Source organism: Poeciliopsis prolifica, unplaced genomic scaffold, assembly GCF_027474105.1.
Source record: "Poeciliopsis prolifica strain line A6 unplaced genomic scaffold, Auburn_PproV2 SCAFFOLD009, whole genome shotgun sequence".
Classification (NCBI taxonomy): Eukaryota; Metazoa; Chordata; class Actinopteri; order Cyprinodontiformes; family Poeciliidae; genus Poeciliopsis; species Poeciliopsis prolifica.
In genome coordinates, this window is record NW_026562384.1 from 10,848,362 (window position 1) to 10,866,319 (window position 17,958).

Below are 17,958 nucleotides of genomic sequence, written 5' to 3' on the forward strand. Positions count from 1 at the left end.
ACAAGAAAAATAGATAATTTTGAACTGAACAAATCTCAGTGATCTGTATTAGACAAAAGTCTATGTATTTGCGCAATGTACGAAAAAAAAGAGAAAATATATAGACTTTTTCTCAACTGGAATACTCTACTGAAGATTGCAAAACTTCGTCCTTCTTTGCTTTCCTATTTTAAAACACTTTCACACATAACTTAAACGTCGATGATATTACGTGATCTTTCACAGAGAGGCGCTGTTCGCAAAGCTTGGTTATGTAAATTTGTGACATCACGATCGCCATCATTGTTTGCAACGAAGTGGTGAGAACAGAGCAGACCAGCAACCGAACAGCTCCCACTTTTGATTTAAAGGTTTTTCAGTTGAAAAACTAAGCTTGAAATTGCACTGTTTTTCAAAGCTCTTTTAAAAAAAATTAATTCTCGACACCATGGAAGGCTTTACCTTCTCTCTGCATTGGAGAAGGTATGTTCTGACAAATTTTTTCTGCTTTGCTGCAATTAAATCCGCGTTTGCAGTAACACACTACTCTGTTCCCGAAGAACTGGAAGAAGGCTCCGTAGTCGCAAATCTTGCTGGAGATTTAGGACTAGATGTAAAGACGTTGATCGATCGAAAAATGCGCCTGGACACCATAGGAAGTCGGAAATATTTGGACGTGAACAAAGAAACAGGGGAGCTGTTCATTGTCGAGCGGATCGACAGAGAATCCCTCTGTCACGCCAAGACGTCGTGTTATCTGAAAATGGAGGCTATCATTGAAAACCCCAAACGGATATTTTATATCGAGTTGGAAATTCTGGACATTAATGATAACGCACCTCATTTCAGAAGAGACACAATAGATCTGGATATTTCAGAGGCAACCCAGGCTGGTGAGCGGTTTTCTGTGAGCAACGCAGTTGATCCAGATGTGGGTTCTAATGCTCTCAAAACGTATCATCTGAGCGAAAGTGATTTCTTTACGATAGAAATTCAGACTGGGAGAGATGGCTCAAAATTTCCTGACTTGATTTTGAAGAAAAGAATTGACCGAGAAGAGCAAGCGGTTCATAATTTAATACTCACAGCAGTAGACGGTGGCTCACCGTCTCGTTCTGGAACAGCGAGCATTATTGTCCATGTTTTAGATACAAATGACAACGCCCCTAAATTCAAACCAGAAAACTATGAAGTCAGCGTTCTAGAAAATTCTCCCATTGGAAGCAAGGTAATTCATCTTAATGCGACTGATGTAGACGACGGAATAAATTCAGAATTAGTATATTCATATAGTTTGTACACATCGGAGAAAACGCAGGAAACATTTAAATTAAATCCAACAACAGGGGAAATAACGGTGAAAGGTTTGTTGAATTATGAGGATTTTAGGATCTACGATATGGAAGTTATTGCAACAGATAAAGGAGCCAGTGCACTATCAGGACAATGTAAAATAAAAATTATTGTAGAGGACATGAACGACAACCATCCACATATTTCAATTAAATCATTTCAGAGTCCAGTGAGTGAGAACATAGAGTTAGACACAGTGATAGCTGTAGTTAGTGTCAGTGATAAAGACTCAGGTGATAATGGAGAGGTTGATCTTCATATTCCAGAGAACATGCCTTTCAAACTGAGGGAGTCCTCTGATAACTATTATGAGTTAGTGGTGTCAGAGCCATTAGACAGAGAGAAAGTCCCAGAATATGAAGTCACCTTCACTGTCACAGACAGAGGGTCTCCTCCTCTGTCTGACAATGAAACTATGAAACTTTGGAGCTGCTGGATGTTAATGACAATGTTCCTCAGTTCTCCCAGTCATTTTATACCATACGTGTCATGGAGAATAACGCACCTGGCTCCTTGCTCAGCTCACTCACTGCATTTGATCCTGACCTCCATGAAAACCAGTATCTAGTTTATTTCATCATAGAGAAGGAGATTGCCAACACCTCCATGTCTATGCTGTTCTCCATCAATCCAGAGAACGGGAATCTTTATGCACTGAAAACCTTTGACTATGAGATTGAGAAGGAGTTTCTTTTCCACATTGAGGCCAGAGACTCTGGTTCTCCTCCTCTCAGCAGTAATGTGACCGTCCACATCATCATTGTTGACCAAAATGACAACGCTCCAGTTATTGTCTCTCCTTGGCGCGCTCACGGCTCAGTGGTGGAGGAGAAGATTCCCAGATCCACTGATAAAGGATCCCTGGTGGCTAAAGTGATCGCCTTAGACACAGACTCTGTGCACAACTCTCGGATTACCTACCAGTTTCTGCAGGTGACTGATGCTTCCTTGTTCAGCTTGGACCAATACAACGGAGAGATCAGGACTATGGGGATGTTCAGTTACAAAGACTCACGTCACCACAGACTGGTTGTTATTGCCAAGGACAACGGGGAGCCTGCTCTCTCTGCTACAGTCACCATCAAGCTGCTGACAGTGGAGACTGATGTTAAGGCCTACTCTGACATGACTGAGATGCCTCTGGAATACGACATCTTTTCAGACATCAACCTGTATCTGGTCATCGGTCTGGCCTCGGTGTCATTTCTCCTGCTCATCACCATACTGGTCACCATTGTGCTGAAGTGTCAGAAACCCAAAGCCAGCAAAACTGCTCCTCCCAGCAGGAACAGTGTGATCAGTGAGAGGAACTCCACCATCGCAGACTCCACTCTGGTCTCCAACGATGCCTACTGGTACAGTCTGTTTCTAGCAGAGACCAGGAAAGGAAAGCTGGTGGTCAGACAGCCTGTGCCAAAGGGCTCCAGATACATCGTGTCCAGCATCCCGAGAGGGACAGGACTGTCAGAGACTAGTGACTCTGCTGCTTCTACTCTGCAGGTAGGACAAATATAAGTGGAAATATTAAATTCATATTTTTTTGAAAAACTTTAAAAGTTTTTCTTTAACGTCACCGAGAATAGAATTACCTTCTATATAAGAAATGTCATCATTAAAAATTACATACATAAAAGTAGTTTTAAACTAAAAATAATCCGAAGTTCAACATAGATATTACCTCGTTTATTATTAGATACCTATTAAATGACCAGGTTCACTTACTTTGTAAATTGTAGCTCTTTATATCCTGTAAAGGATTTGTGTTTTTGTCCTGTGAGGTTCTCTTATATATTTTTAAAATATGCCTAAAACACTTTTTCTGATAATTTCTGTCGTCAATAAATTTACCATTCTCTACTATGTGTTAAATTCACCTTCAACATATGAATCAAACACATTGATGTGTTAAAATCATGTTTCTTTGTTTTTCATGTGTAAAAAAAAAAAGAAAAGAAAAAACGAACCTACTAAAAATCTTAATGTGCGTCCTTGCACCACATCTTATTTATTTATTTATTTATTTATTTATTAATTTGGTTGTGTACTAAGTGATAAATCGCTTAAATGAACCTTCGAGACAAAACAGAAAACGAATCACCCAAGGATGGATTCGTACATCCAGGGGAAAGTAACGCGTTAGAAGATAATAAGAAAATATGGAAATTATAAATCAAATCTTGAAGAGGCTGTAAAACATTTCGAAAAATAACCAAAACTGAAATTAAAAAAAATAATCTATTGTCTCTTCTGCAACACAATTTTAAAATAAGCCATTCATGTCGCTGCGGTCCAAGAAAAGAAAGCGCTGGTGAAGTCATCGTTTTCACGACAGTTCGTTGGAAGCCGTGAAAAGAGTCATTCCTTTAACGGCTCTGCTAAGAACAGGAGTCGTTTATGTAAAATCTCGTGTAGGCTACATTAGGTACATATACAGCACCAAATATCAAGTGTAGGGCATTTGAAGACGAATTAATGACGATGTTTCGCCAACCGGTTTGCTTTGCGTGGAAGAGGTATGTCGCAGTGTTCCTCTGTTTGTCCTCCATCCTGGACACGGCAAGCACGGTAACTCATTATTCCGTTCCGGAGGAAATGGATGAAGGGTCCGTTGTCGCGAATTTGGCAGCGGATTTGGGAATAGATGTAAGGAGTCTGAGCAAAAGGAAAATGCGAGTGGACGTGGTGGGCAACAAGAAATATCTTGATATTAACAAAGACACCGGGGAGCTTTTCATTTTGGAAAGGATTGACAGGGAGTTTCTTTGTCCTCTCAAGACAGCAACGTCGTGTTTTCTTAGATTGGACGCAACCATTGAAAACCCTGTGCGCATGTTTAACATAGAGGTTGAAATCTTGGACATAAACGATAACGCTCCTCATTTTAGAAGAGGAACGATGCATTTGGACATCTCAGAGTCGAGCCCTGTTGGAGAGAGATTCTCCCTGAACAACGCTGACCCGGATGTTGGAGCGAATTCTGTGAAAAATTATCATCTGAGCGCAAGTGATAATTTTGCTATTGAAATTCAGACCGGGAGAGACGGAACGAAGTTTGCCGACTTGGTTCTGAAAAAGGCTCTGGACAGAGAACAGCAGGCTGTTCATAATCTGATTCTGACCGCTGTGGACGGTGGGGTGCCCACGCGCACAGGTACAGCCAGCATTATTGTTCGCGTGCTTGATGTGAACGACAACGCCCCTTCATTTGACAAAGACCAGTATGTTGTAGATGTGATGGAGAACTCGCCCATTGAAGCTTAGTGATCAAACTGAATGCTACTGATTTAGATGAAGGCTCCAACTCTGACATCACTTATTCATACAGTTTATATACATCAGAGAGAACCCAGATGATGTTTAACCTGAATTCAGAAAATGGTGAAATCAGAGTAAAGGAAATGATAAATTATGAAGATTTGAAAATGTATGAAATGGAGGTGATAGCCACTGACAAAGGACCTACCTCCTTATCTGGACAGTGTAGACTGACCATCCAGGTGACTGACATGAATGACAACCATCCTGAAATTTCCATAAAATCCTTTCAGAGTCCAGTAAAAGAGAATGTGGCCACAGACACAGTGATAGCTGTAGTTAGTGTCAGTGATAAAGACTCAGGTAATAATGGAGAGGTTGATCTTCATATTGCAGACAACATGCCTTTCAAACTGAGGGAGTCCTCTGATAACTATTATGAGTTAGTGGTGTCAGAGCCATTAGACAGAGAGAAAGTCCCAGAATATGAAATCACCTTCACTGTCACAGACAGAGGGTCTCCTCCTCTGTCTGACAATGAAACTATGACTTTGGAGGTGCTGGATGTTAATGACAATGTTCCTCAGTTCTCCCAGTCATTTTATACCATACGTGTCATGGAGAATAACGCACCTGGCTCCTTGCTCAGCTCACTTACTGCATTTGATCCTGACCTCCATGAAAACCAGTATCTAGTTTATTTCATCATAGAGAAGGAGATTGCCAACACCTCCATGTCTATGCTGTTCTCCATCAATCCAGAGAACGGGAATCTTTATACACTGAAAACATTTGACTATGAGATTGAGAAGGAGTTTCTTTTCCACATTGAGGCCAGAGACTCTGGTTCTCCTCCTCTGAGCAGTAATGTGACCGTCCACATCATCATTGTTGACCAAAATGACAACGCTCCAGTTATTGTCTCTCCTTGGCGCGCTCACGGCTCAGTGGTGGAGGAGAAGATCCCCAGATCCACTGATAAAGGATCCCTGGTGTCTAAAGTGATTGCCTTAGACACAGACTCTGTGCACAACTCTCGGATTACCTACCAGTTTCTGCAGGTGACTGATGCTTCCTTGTTCAGCTTGGACCAATACAACGGAGAGATCAGGACTATGAGGATGTTCAGTTACAAAGACTCACGCCACCACAGACTGGTTGTTATTGCCAAGGACAACGGGGAGCCTGCTCTCTCTGCTACAGTCACCATCAAGCTGCTGACAGTGGAGACTGATGTTAAGGCCTACTCTGACATGACTGAGATGCCTCTGGAATACGACATCTTTTCAGACATCAACCTGTATCTGGTCATCGGTCTGGCCTCGGTGTCATTTCTCCTACTCATCACCATACTGGTCACCATCGTGCTGAAGTGTCAGAAACCCAAAGCCAGCAAAACTGCTCCTCCCAGCAGGAACAGTGTGATCAGTGAGAGGAACTCCACCATCGCAGACTCCACTCTGGTCTCCAACGATGCCTACTGGTACAGTCTGTTTCTAGCAGAGACCAGGAAAGGAAAGCTGGTGGTCAGACAGCCTGTGCCAAAGGGCTCCAGATACATCGTGTCCAGCATCCCGAGAGGGACAGGACTGTCAGAGACTAGTGACTCTGCTGCTTCCACTCTGCAGGTAGGGCTGTCTTAAAGAAAGACATAAAAACTAATTTTTTATGTCAGTTTATTTTCTGTTCTGTAGAATTTGATAGAACATACGAGAATATGTGTCATTGTCGATGCCAAATCTGAGGCTGCAACATAAATTTTACATGATGAAAATGTATCATGTTTTGTTTTTATCTTCACAAAGATTAAAATCTAGCCAAGAAGTATTTTATTGTGCTTTCAATCATTAAATCTATACGAGTCCAATAAGTCAAAATACCCAATGTTCTTTTAAAACTTTGTGAGTTTATATTCCGATGAAATAAGTGAAATTTAATAATTCACAATTAATTCTAAAGGACGTTAAATATTTTGGTATTAAGAAGTAGCACTCCACAATGTGGAAAACAAACAAACAAAAAACACCCTTTCCAACAGTATAATTTAACTTATATATTTATCTTAAAATAGACATAAATCTTTATAGAAAACATGCATAATGATGTTACTTACACAAAAAGAAATGTAAAATCCCTTAAATATGCATTTTCTTTGTCCTTGTCTAAAATTCTAAAAAGTGTTCATCAATGCATAATTTAATAGTTTTTCCACAAAATATGCTGTGAATATTGTTTTGATTATTATTATAAAGAGCAGACTTTTTAATATATGAGGCGTGGGAAAGATTAGATAGCCTATTGTTGTTTGATGTTCAATAATTAATGATGCTCTGACAGATTCATCATTATACAGGCTGTTCAGCATGGGCACTTCCACAAAAATATTTTTACCATCTGTATGTTTGTTTATCTTTTTTACAGTCCGTTAGATAATAACATCTAAATATTCACACTGGCCTAATACAGTTAAATGAAAATTAGCAATATTCTTTCAAAAGTACACCATGACTATTTTTAAATTCATTTTCATATATTGAGAAGTTTTATCTGTTAATATTAAATCAAGCATATTAATATGCCTTCTTGTCATATTATCTCAACAAAATGTCAGTTTCTATTGGTACCAACACCTATCCTTTTTTTCTATAAGTAATTTATAAGTTTTTTTTCCTATAGTGACTTAAAGCATAAGTTTCCAAATGTTAATTCTGTCTTTTTGAACATATATTTACAGAGTTTGATTTACAAATTTCTTTAAAAAGGAATATTTTTAAGGTAAAAATTAACTTTGATAAATAGATTTTTTTAATGTCATATGTGAAATAAACATTTAATAACTATAATTGGTATATTAAATGGCACTTATAGTTTTTCTGAAAAAGGTGGATAGATAGATAGATTGATTGATTGATTGATTGATTGATTGATTGATTGATTGATTGATTGATTGATTGATTGATTGATTGATTGATTGACTGCAGACCTCTCCCCTGTCGACACTTGTTGGATAATGGATGGATACATTTCAGTTTTGCAGTATTCGTTTTTGTTATTAATAAAAAAAATTAAGTTGAGGAAAAAAGCATTTATTACTTATGTCAGGTGACAACTGGTGTATCGTTCTAGAATTTTAGTATAAAAAAAATAAAAACAAATATCATTATAATAATCAGTGAAAGGGCTGAACTTTGTTCACATGTGTAATTATGGGAAGTTCTGGATAGGGGCCAACAGGGGCCAGTGCACCTGTTATAGCCACTGCACTGAAGAGATAATATTAAACAAATGTCTCAGGATGGCATGAACTGGAACAGAATCTGTAACTAATTGAATCCTTGGACCAATTTATTTTTTACCTTCACAGTTTTACTTCAACAGTAAATTAAAAATTAAGGCCTTGCACTTTTAGATTGTATTCACACCTGGCCCATTTGTTCCACGTTCAACAGACAAGAGTTTGTGTCTCACATTGGACCTTTTGTGCAGGTGTGAATACACTCAAGCAAACTCCGGTGCTGACCAAAATATTGGACTGATACCAAATTTTTGATATCATATCGATCCGCTTCCAAGTCTATGCTGGTGCTTTTTATTTGGTGAATGCAGACCAGCTTTGATCTGAAGCTACTTCAAGAAGTGTACGTCTTTTCAAACTTCATGAGCCATCGTTGCTGGGCACTATGGCAACGATGAACTCTTCTGTGTTGCTAATGCTACTGCATGTACTACTGGTACTGAAATAGTGTTTTTTTTGTTGTTGTTTCCTTAGTGCTGCTGCTACCAACATGTTGTGGGTAGGGCATGCAAAGCATCTCAGTTTGCAGCGCCCATTTGATGACAGCATTCCAAAATTGCAAACATTCTATTGAGAAACCTGCATTGAATGAGCTACTTTTGACATTGAATATGATATTGCAGTTACAATAGCACAAATTTTCACTATAGGAACCTAGCAATCAGGACTTCCAAAGTTCTGTATTCTGTCCCGCCTTCATAATTTCTAGTGGGAGTAATGATGGTTACCTGCACTGCTTTGTTTACAAATTATAGTCTGCTTGGAAAAAAGCACAATGTGAAATCAAAAAATAAAGTTCACTTTTGTTCCAGCACAAACAAGCAGACCCAATGACTTTTCTGATTTGAATACACCCTTGGCTTCATCCGTACTGAGATAGGATAACAGTTGTCATCTGCTGGATCACCAGTCTGCAACCTGCAGCTCCAGAGCTATGAGTGGTTCTTTGACTGTGTGGCTCATTTCACAAATACTTTACTGTTGTTTTTTTCTTTTATTGTCTTGCTTTATGCCTCAGGGGAGGACTCTCCCTGCCTTTGATTGAGAATTTTCACCTCATGTTCCAAAACTGAATTAAAATTTTAATCTGGAGCAGGTCACATATTGTACAGTATGTGATACCAGCTTAAGCAAGCAAGGTATAAATGTTATCCTCCATAATGCCAAAGAAGATCCTCCCCTTATCTGGCTAAACCGTAAAGTCTGTGTTATGGTACAGATATGTGCTGCACTGCCTGTAAATTGTAGCACAGAAACATATGCTTGTCACAGATGTGTGTAAACAAAGTTTCTGTTGCAATTCAGAATGCAAAGAATGAAACTGTTCACAATCAAAAAAAAAACAAAGACAAGAACACACAAAAAAGTATCAGCACAAATTTCCACATCTAATAAGCTCAATTTGTCAGATGGGAACATAATGTAAATTTTATTTCTCTTAAAATTGGGTCCAGCATGTTTTTTTCAATGAAATTGAAAAATCTAATTGAAACGTTTCTCTGACCGTCAAGTACATAATTAATTGTGCGATGCCTTGTGACTGGAAAATAGCAAAAGTGATGGATTTTAATCCATTTAATCAGATGTAGTTGGGAAGTTAATCAACACCCTGGCAAGAATATAGAAAAAAAGCACAATAAACTTAACAGAGAAGGAGCACTGCCATAAGGGACTTATTTGAAACACTCGACTAAAATCTTACAAAGATTGTGAAATACTCACTTATTTTCAACACCCAGCTAATGCTGTTTAGTCACAATAGAGCTAAGTATGTACAAGAAGCGGGTGCCAACAACTTGATAATGCACCACATCACATGGAAAAAAAGCATGGCATAATAATCACTCTTTCATAACAAGGTTTGAAGTTTATAAATATTCTGAAAGAAAACTGGTTTCAAATACATTTCTGCAACATATACCTTTTTACATTCAGTGTTTAGTGCACATTTACATTTCAAAGTTACGTCTGACTTTGAAATCATGTAGTTGCATAACAATACTACGTATTGAAGATTTTGACTTTTACGTGGCAAAGCATGTTCCAACTTTTGTAATACTTTCTCTGTTTGTTAGTTAGAACATGTGTATTAGAGAGCTGAATTATCAAAGCATCTTTTGATTTTCTCAACTCTAAGTTAAACATAGCCTACCTCATAGCTTGAGTTCTTCTTTCTCTATTTATTTTATTTCTGGCATTAAACACACTAAATATTTTAAATGATGAGCTCTATCCTGCCAACAGCCATCACCATTTCCAATAACTCTTTGACAAATCTAATTTATGAGTTACAACAACATTTAATTTCCCCTTGGGATGAACAAGGCTTTTTAAAATTTGAAAATCAACCAAACCTTTGCAAATACATTTAAAGTAAAGACATTTCCATTTAGGAATGCAAAAAGGAGCTAAAGTAACACTTTTGTGCTTAATCAAAAGTGTTTTTTTTTTGTTTTGTTTTTGTTCAGTTTTTCTACGCAAAAACATTTGCTTTGTTTTTCTTTACCTCAGTTCTTTTTCAGTTTTGCTAGTTGAGTAAATGAGTAGAAAGTTTCCTCTTTCCAAATAGTTTGGAAAGAGCAAACTTGACAACAGCCCTTGTTAAAGCAATTTCCTTTAACTACATAATAATAATAATAAAAAAACTATTTGATGCTACTTTTAGCTGCTTTTGAGCAAGTTCGTAAGAATTTATTATTTTTTTTTCTTTCTAAACAACTACGTGTTCCAGCAGTGACGAACAAAAAACATAATAATAATGACCAATTAATTATGTATATTAGTATTAAAAGCGTAGCATCTAAATAATTAGATAGAAGCGCATTTATTTCGCCTTACCAAATTTTGTTAGGTCCAGTTACGACCACATGAATATTAAAATGGTTTGGAAATCTATTTTATTTATTTATTTATTTTTTATTTATTTTATTGAAGACTGCTTTTTATTTCTAAGTTCCAGTTCACGAATTTTTGATGAAGTCTTGTTATCGCGATATGTTGTCTGAAGAGGAGTTGAGAGACGTTGTGCACAATCAGTGCGTCATTTCTGGGAGAAAACGCCTTTTGTAACGATTTGCGTTGTGTTTTCCGCTTTTGACTGAAAGACCTGACGGCTCTTCACAATGGCACCGCCTGTCAAACGGCTTTGCGGGACGGGGTACGTGTTCCGGTTTCTCTGTCTTTTTGCCACATGGAGTGCGGTGTTGTCAGTTACTCATTATTCTGTACCTGAAGAAATGGAGGAGGAATCTGTCGTTGCTAATTTGGCGGCTGATTTGGGATTAGAAGTGAAGACGCTGAAGACGAGGAAGATGCGCATGGATGTTGTAGCCACTAAAAAATATCTTGACATCAACAAAGACACGGGGGAGCTTTATATTTTGGAAAGGATTGACAGGGAAATTTTGTGCCCATCGAAAACGTCCTCCCACTGTATGCTTAAATTAGACGCATCCATTGAAAACCCTGTGCGCATGTTTAACATAGAGGTTGAAATCTTGGACATAAACGATAACGCTCCTCATTTTAGAAGAGGAACGATGCATTTGGACATCTCAGAGTCGAGCCCTGTTGGAGAGAGATTCTCCCTGAACAACGCTGCTGACCCGGATGTTGGAGCGAATTCTGTGAAAAATTATCGTCTGAGCGCAAGTGATAATTTTGCTATTGAAATTCAGACCGGAGAGACGGAACGAAGTTTGCCGACTTGGTTCTGAAAAAGGCTCTGGACAGAGAACAGCAGGCTGTTCATAATCTGATTCTGACCGCTGTGGACGGTGGGGTGCCCACGCGCACAGGTACAGCCAGCATTATTGTTCGCGTGCTTGATGTGAACGACAACGCCCCTTCATTTGACAAAGACCAGTATGTTGTAGATGTGATGGAGAACTCGCCCATTGGCAGCTTAGTGATCAAACTGAATGCTACTGATTTAGATGAAGGCTCCAACTCTGACATCACTTATTCATACAGTTTATATACATCAGAGAGAACCCAGATGATGTTTAACCTGAATTCAGAAAATGGTGAAATCAGAGTAAAGGAAATGATAAATTATGAAGATTTGAAAATGTATGAAATGGAGGTGATAGCCATTGACAAAGGACCTACCTCCTTATCTGGACAGTGTAGACTGACCATCCAGGTGACTGACATGAATGACAACCATCCTCCTGAAATTTCCATAAAATCCTTTCAGAGTCCAGTAAAAGAGAATGTGGCCACAGACACAGTGATAGCTGTAGTTAGTGTCAGTGATAAAGACTCAGGTGATAATGGAGAGGTTGATCTTCATATTCCAGAGAACATGCCTTTCAAACTGAGGGAGTCCTCTGATAACTATTATGAGTTAGTGGTGTCAGAGCCATTAGACAGAGAGAAAGTCCCAGAATATGAAATCACCTTCACTGTCACAGACAGAGGGTCTCCTCCTCTGTCTGACAATGAAACTATGACTTTGGAGCTGCTGGATGTTAATGACAATGTTCCTCAGTTCTCCCAGTCATTTTATACAATACGTGTCATGGAGAATAATGCACCTGGCTCCTTGCTCAGCTCACTCACTGCATTTGATCCTGACCTCCATGAAAACCAGTATCTAGTTTATTTCATCATAGAGAAGGAGATTGCCAACACCTCCATGTCTATGCTGTTCTCCATCAATCCAGAGAACGGGAATCTTTATGCGCTGAAAACTTTTGACTATGAGATTGAGAAGGAGTTTCTTTTCCACATTGAGGCCAGAGACTCTGGTTCTACTCCTCTGAGCAGTAATGTGACCGTCCACATCATCATTGTTGACCAAAATGACAACGCTCCAGTTATTGTCTCTCCTTGGCGCGCTCACGGCTCAGTGGTGGAGGAGAAGATCCCCAGATCCACTGATAAAGGATCCCTGGTGGCTAAAGTGATCGCCTTAGACACAGACTCTGTGCACAACTCTCGGATTACCTACCAGTTTCTGCAGGTGACTGATGCTTCCTGTTCAGCTTGGACCAATACAACGGAGAGATCAGGACTATGAGGATGTTCAGTTACAAAGACTCACGCCACCACAGACTGGTTGTTATTGCCAAGGACAACGGGGAGCCTGCTCTCTCTGCTACAGTCACCATCAAGCTGCTGACAGTGGAGACTGATGTTAAGGCCTACTCTGACATGACTGAGATGCCTCTGGAATACGACATCTTTTCAGACATCAACCTGTATCTGGTCATCGGTCTGGCCTCGGTGTCATTTCTCCTGCTCATCACCATACTGGTCACCATCGTGCTGAAGTGTCAGAAACCCAAAGCCAGCAAGACTGCTCCTCCCAGCAGGAACAGTGTGATCAGTGAGAGGAACTCCACCATCGCAGACTCCACTCTGGTCTCCAACGATGCCTACTGGTACAGTCTGTTTCTAGCAGAGACCAGGAAAGGAAAGCTGGTGGTCAGCCTGTGCCAAAGGGCTCCAGATACATCGTGTCCAGCATCCCGAGAGGGACAGGACTGTCAGAGACTAGTGACTCTGCTGCTTCTACTCTGCAGGTACAACTGACAGTTGCAATAATTTATTTTTCCTGGTGCACACTTTGGAACTTCTTTTCACTCTATTTTAGAATAGGTTTTAGTTCATAATGTATAATAAGCTCCAGTACATATACAGTTTCAGCGATTATATAAAAACTAAAATATTTTCTTACTTCTTTACATACTGCTGGTAGCATAATAATAAAAAGGTTCCTTTAACAAGATTGTTATGACTAATATGAATTAATGATACCATGGATTGTTTTACCTATTTCATTTTCAACAAACATATTTCTTCCGGTTGAAATGCCAACCAGAAATTTGGATTAAACAGTGAATTCTTGTCTGTCATGTTTATCACCTTTAAAAATAGGCCTTAACTTGTAAAAATAAATGATTCATACATATTTGTTTAAAAAAAAGACAAAACTTAATGCTTTAATTAATTGAATGGATTAGAATTTTAACAGATAGAAGAGACAACTGTCTACATCCTTTATTGAAAATGGATAATGCAAATACTAGCCTCTGTTGGAGAAGTTTTCATGTAACTTTTTTCCTAAGAAAAACCGTTAAAAAATAACTTTTTTCAACTGCTCAACATTAAAAAAAAATAATGAAAATGTGATCATCTATTTTATTTTTAAGTTTTGTATCAGTATGGTAAGTATGTTTTCATGCCGAAAGTGTAACTTTTGCAGCACTCTTTCCTGTAAGGCTCACACTTTTCTTTTGTCATTTCAAATGAAACATTTTATTGATAAAACTTTTGTGATAATTTTAATGCCAAATATTAAATCACTTCTTTTCTTTCTCTCCACTCTAAAGTACCCTAAATGAGGAAGGTCCACTCAGCAGCTGGAGGTATGCAGTGTTCAAGCCCCGGAAATTGTTTTCATGGATAAGTTGAAGTATTTTTAGTATTTTAGTATTTCCTTTTTTCAGTGGTTAAGTTTTTTTATTGTGCCTTTTTAATTTCCTTTGACAATAATGTGCTTCAATTATTATATTACATATTTGTAATAACATGCAGTTTATTATGCTCTCCCATGTCTTCAGAGGCCTGGCTGGTTAATTGTTCCTGATTTTTCAGGCTCATCTTTAAACACTAAAATGCCAGCCATGCAGTTTACCTAGTGTGGTTAAAATAACTTCCTCAACTTTTTTCAAATATTGAATATTTTCTTAGATTTTACAGCATGAGACTGATTTACATTTACTGATTTGTTTTTGTGCTTTTCAACAATCAAATATGGTGATTCAGGCAAAGAGTTTTGAAACCATTTCAATTTCTGTGATTTTTCTGTACAAAGATTGTAAATAATTAGTTTTCTATGTTATTTTAGTGAAGTCAGACTTTCTTTTAATCCACTAAAATCATTTTAATCAATAGCTCTCCAGGATTTGCTGGAATGTGTCAGATTTATTCTTTGGACTCCCATGGGCTTTATTTAAATTTTTAGTCCAACACATTGTTCAGCATTTGGTTCAAAATAAAGACGTGACAAACTTGAAGACAACAGAAAGCATAACTTCTGTAAATTGAACACAAATATCTGCAGTAAAAACTCATTTTCTTAAAGCCATGTCAACAGAAATCAGGCACACTGTCTTTTTGGTGCTAAAAACCCATTTTATCTGTCAAACTGTTATTTTTCTGTAGGTTCAGTTCAGAAAATGTGAATAAAATGCGTATTTGCAACAGATTGATAATGATAAAGTTCCCCCCAAAATTCTATTATTATTTTTTTGTTTTGTCATGTGACATCTATACAGTTGTTTCAGCCCTTTAATTTATGGGATTTTTTTGTCTGTTCATCTCAATATTCAGAGTCTGGGAGTTTAACACGGGGAAATTAAATCCTCTGAAAACACTTAGAAACAGAGGCAAAAGTGACAACACAGAAAATGAAACAAATCAAACAGAATCTTAGACAGTACCCCAGAAAGTCTGTAAAACTTTGATGAAAACATAAATTTAGATGATTACAAGAAAGTCTTTCTATTTAAATTGATTATGAGAGATGACTGGCCTTTTGCCCATAGTTGATATTGGCCAAAACATTGATCTGATTTTCAGACACTATCTGAAATTTAATGTCAGATTTTTTTATATCTGCATCTTTAATTGAATCACCATGTTTTCAAATTGATGCTGTGCATGTGAATATTAACCTGTGTTCATGCCCCTTTCTGACCCATCACTAATATATTCAAATTGTAACCTTTTATTTCATTTGTTTGTACCGGGAATAGGACTTCACTCTTTCTGTCCTTTTTCACAGGATGCCACTTCACAGCATGACTGACACGGTCTCCTGTCTTAAATGTGACCTAATTCTTTGTGCAGGAGAGGTGCATAGAAAAATCAGGCACTCGGTTTCCTAGCAACCACTCTCTCCTTCATGTAATTTTTGAGCATGGTGTTCGGTGACAAATCTATCACATCCACAATACACGTTCAAATATCCACCAACTTCTCTCCCGCTCACTCTGTCCTCTGCCTGAAGCCCCTGTCTGAGCGAAAGAAGTCAGCTGCATGACATATCTCAGTCAACCACAAGGCTCTTACTGCTGTGGGATCTTTTCCGCAAATGTCTAATTCTGTCGTCTCGTTGGCAGGCCTCCACTACAAGCAGCAACAGCTCCAAGTAATTCCAGTCCTTCAGCTGTGGATAGGATTTTCGCCAACAGCAAAAGCCTGGTGGAAGAAAAGAGGAAGTCCGTTTAGAGATCCACCCCCCATGGATACGCCCTCCTTTATCTCGTTTCCGCTCCTTACTCTGTGCAGGCGTCATGCAACTCAAATGAATCGGACCAGAAAACATGCCCTGCACTCTCCCATTCTTTGAACACATAAAAAGCAGATCAACAACGCCATGATGTCCATACCTATATGCATGAATAGACTGCATGGCTTCAACTTATATTTAAAGTATTGTGAAGATGATTTACTGAAAAATATGCACTCTTAAGTTTGTACAGAAGGCACAACAAGTATTCCAAGGCAGGACATGGAAAGGTTAGAACTCCCTTTGAGACTTTTTACGTTTAGTAGAAAGAAGCACATGTTGGAATCTACAATTGAATCCTTTGTGCCCTGCCTTGTGCCATACAGACACTGATGTGTAATATCAGAGGTAAAGTACAGCACAACTAACGAAATGTTCAAAAAGCATTGAATAAAATTAAAAGTAATTAAATAGAATCAGCCTTTTGTAAATGTGTTTGCTGTTAGCGAATTCATGTTTACTTGTGTTTTATAAGTTAGCCAGGCCTAAATATGTGAAAGTGCCAAGTCCATCATCAGCACAAAAGAATAGAGTTGAGGCCTTTCTTCAGCCATCATGCCTTTCAGTTGTCTTCTGCACGAAACAATAGAGCAGCAAGTATCAAATATCTCTTTTTTCCTGCAATTATGATAGACACTTTTTGTTGTTTTTTTTTAACAGAGATGAACAATTAGATTTCATGCGGTGCATTTTTTTATTATTTGTTACCTCGGTTTAGGATGAAGCAGCACAATGACAGCTTAGTTGATTCACAAATGTAACATTTCTCACGACATAAAGTTTAAATGTCACCATGTCTGAAGATTGTGGCTACTTGAACATTGTTAAATAAGTCTTGGGGTTTCAGTGAGTGAGCAACCATGAGAGAACAGACTGATTTGTTATATAAACTGTATTTATATCAGGATTTACTTATTTGAGTTTGCAAGCAAAGCTCTTTGAGTTAGCTTAATTTCAGTATACTCAGTGGTGCGGCCTGTTAACATTTAATGTTGACTTTACAAAACTGGAACAGCAAATTGTATTTGTTTTTTTTTCACTCAATGAAAGCTACAGTTTACAATATTGTATGTAGTTCCTTAAGGAATTGGAACAAACATGCAACTAACATAAAAAAAATAATCACATGCCTGTTTATTAATATGCCCTTTCTTATCATCAGTAACTGATTCTTAAGCCTCTTTAATGTGAACAGAATTATGTGCCATCATATTTATGTCTGTGTATGCAGGAACACAACCATGTCGTCAAACTCTTTGGTACAGCTTGTGTTTCTATTTGGGTGTGTTGTGTTGAATCAAAACATATGGTAAATGCTTTTGTACAGTGTTACTTTCATGGTGCAACATTTAGACAGTGTGAGTTAATTGTGTACTGTGTGTGAATTGCTAAAAATAAAATATAACGATAGCATTTCAGTCTCTTCAGTATTGGATTAAATGTAAAATATCTGAACATTTTCATTGTTTTGAAATGTTTTTAAGGTTACTCCACATTAAATGAGTGGAATGATGCTAGTATGTCAAATGAAAAAAAAACTGCTTATTTCTGACTCTTGACAGCTACCAGATCAAATAAATTCACTCCCTTATGTTTATTTTAATTTAACTTAAATATTTATTATTACTTAAAACAATCATGCCATAGAAATAGCAGCAGTCTTAAAGCAACAAGACAGTCCAAAGTGTTTTACATAGTAAAAAGCTAATAAAGAAAAACATTGGAGGCAAAAGAAAGAAATAAAAAGTTGAAATCCAAAACTCTAAAATAATTT

The 17,958-nt window shown here is 37.9% G+C and overlaps 3 pseudogenes; all 3 read left to right on the top strand.

Moving 5' to 3' along the window:
- The first annotated feature begins 168 nt into the window (after positions 1-168).
- Positions 169-2,847, top strand: LOC129362424 (protocadherin alpha-C2-like; annotated as a pseudogene).
- Positions 2,848-3,654: 807 nt separating this feature from the next.
- LOC129362666 (protocadherin alpha-C2-like) lies at positions 3,655-6,230 on the top strand (annotated as a pseudogene).
- A 1,572-nt stretch (positions 6,231-7,802) lies between these two features.
- Positions 7,803-17,597, top strand: LOC129362665 (protocadherin alpha-C2-like; annotated as a pseudogene).
- The last annotated feature ends 361 nt before the right edge of the window (positions 17,598-17,958 follow it).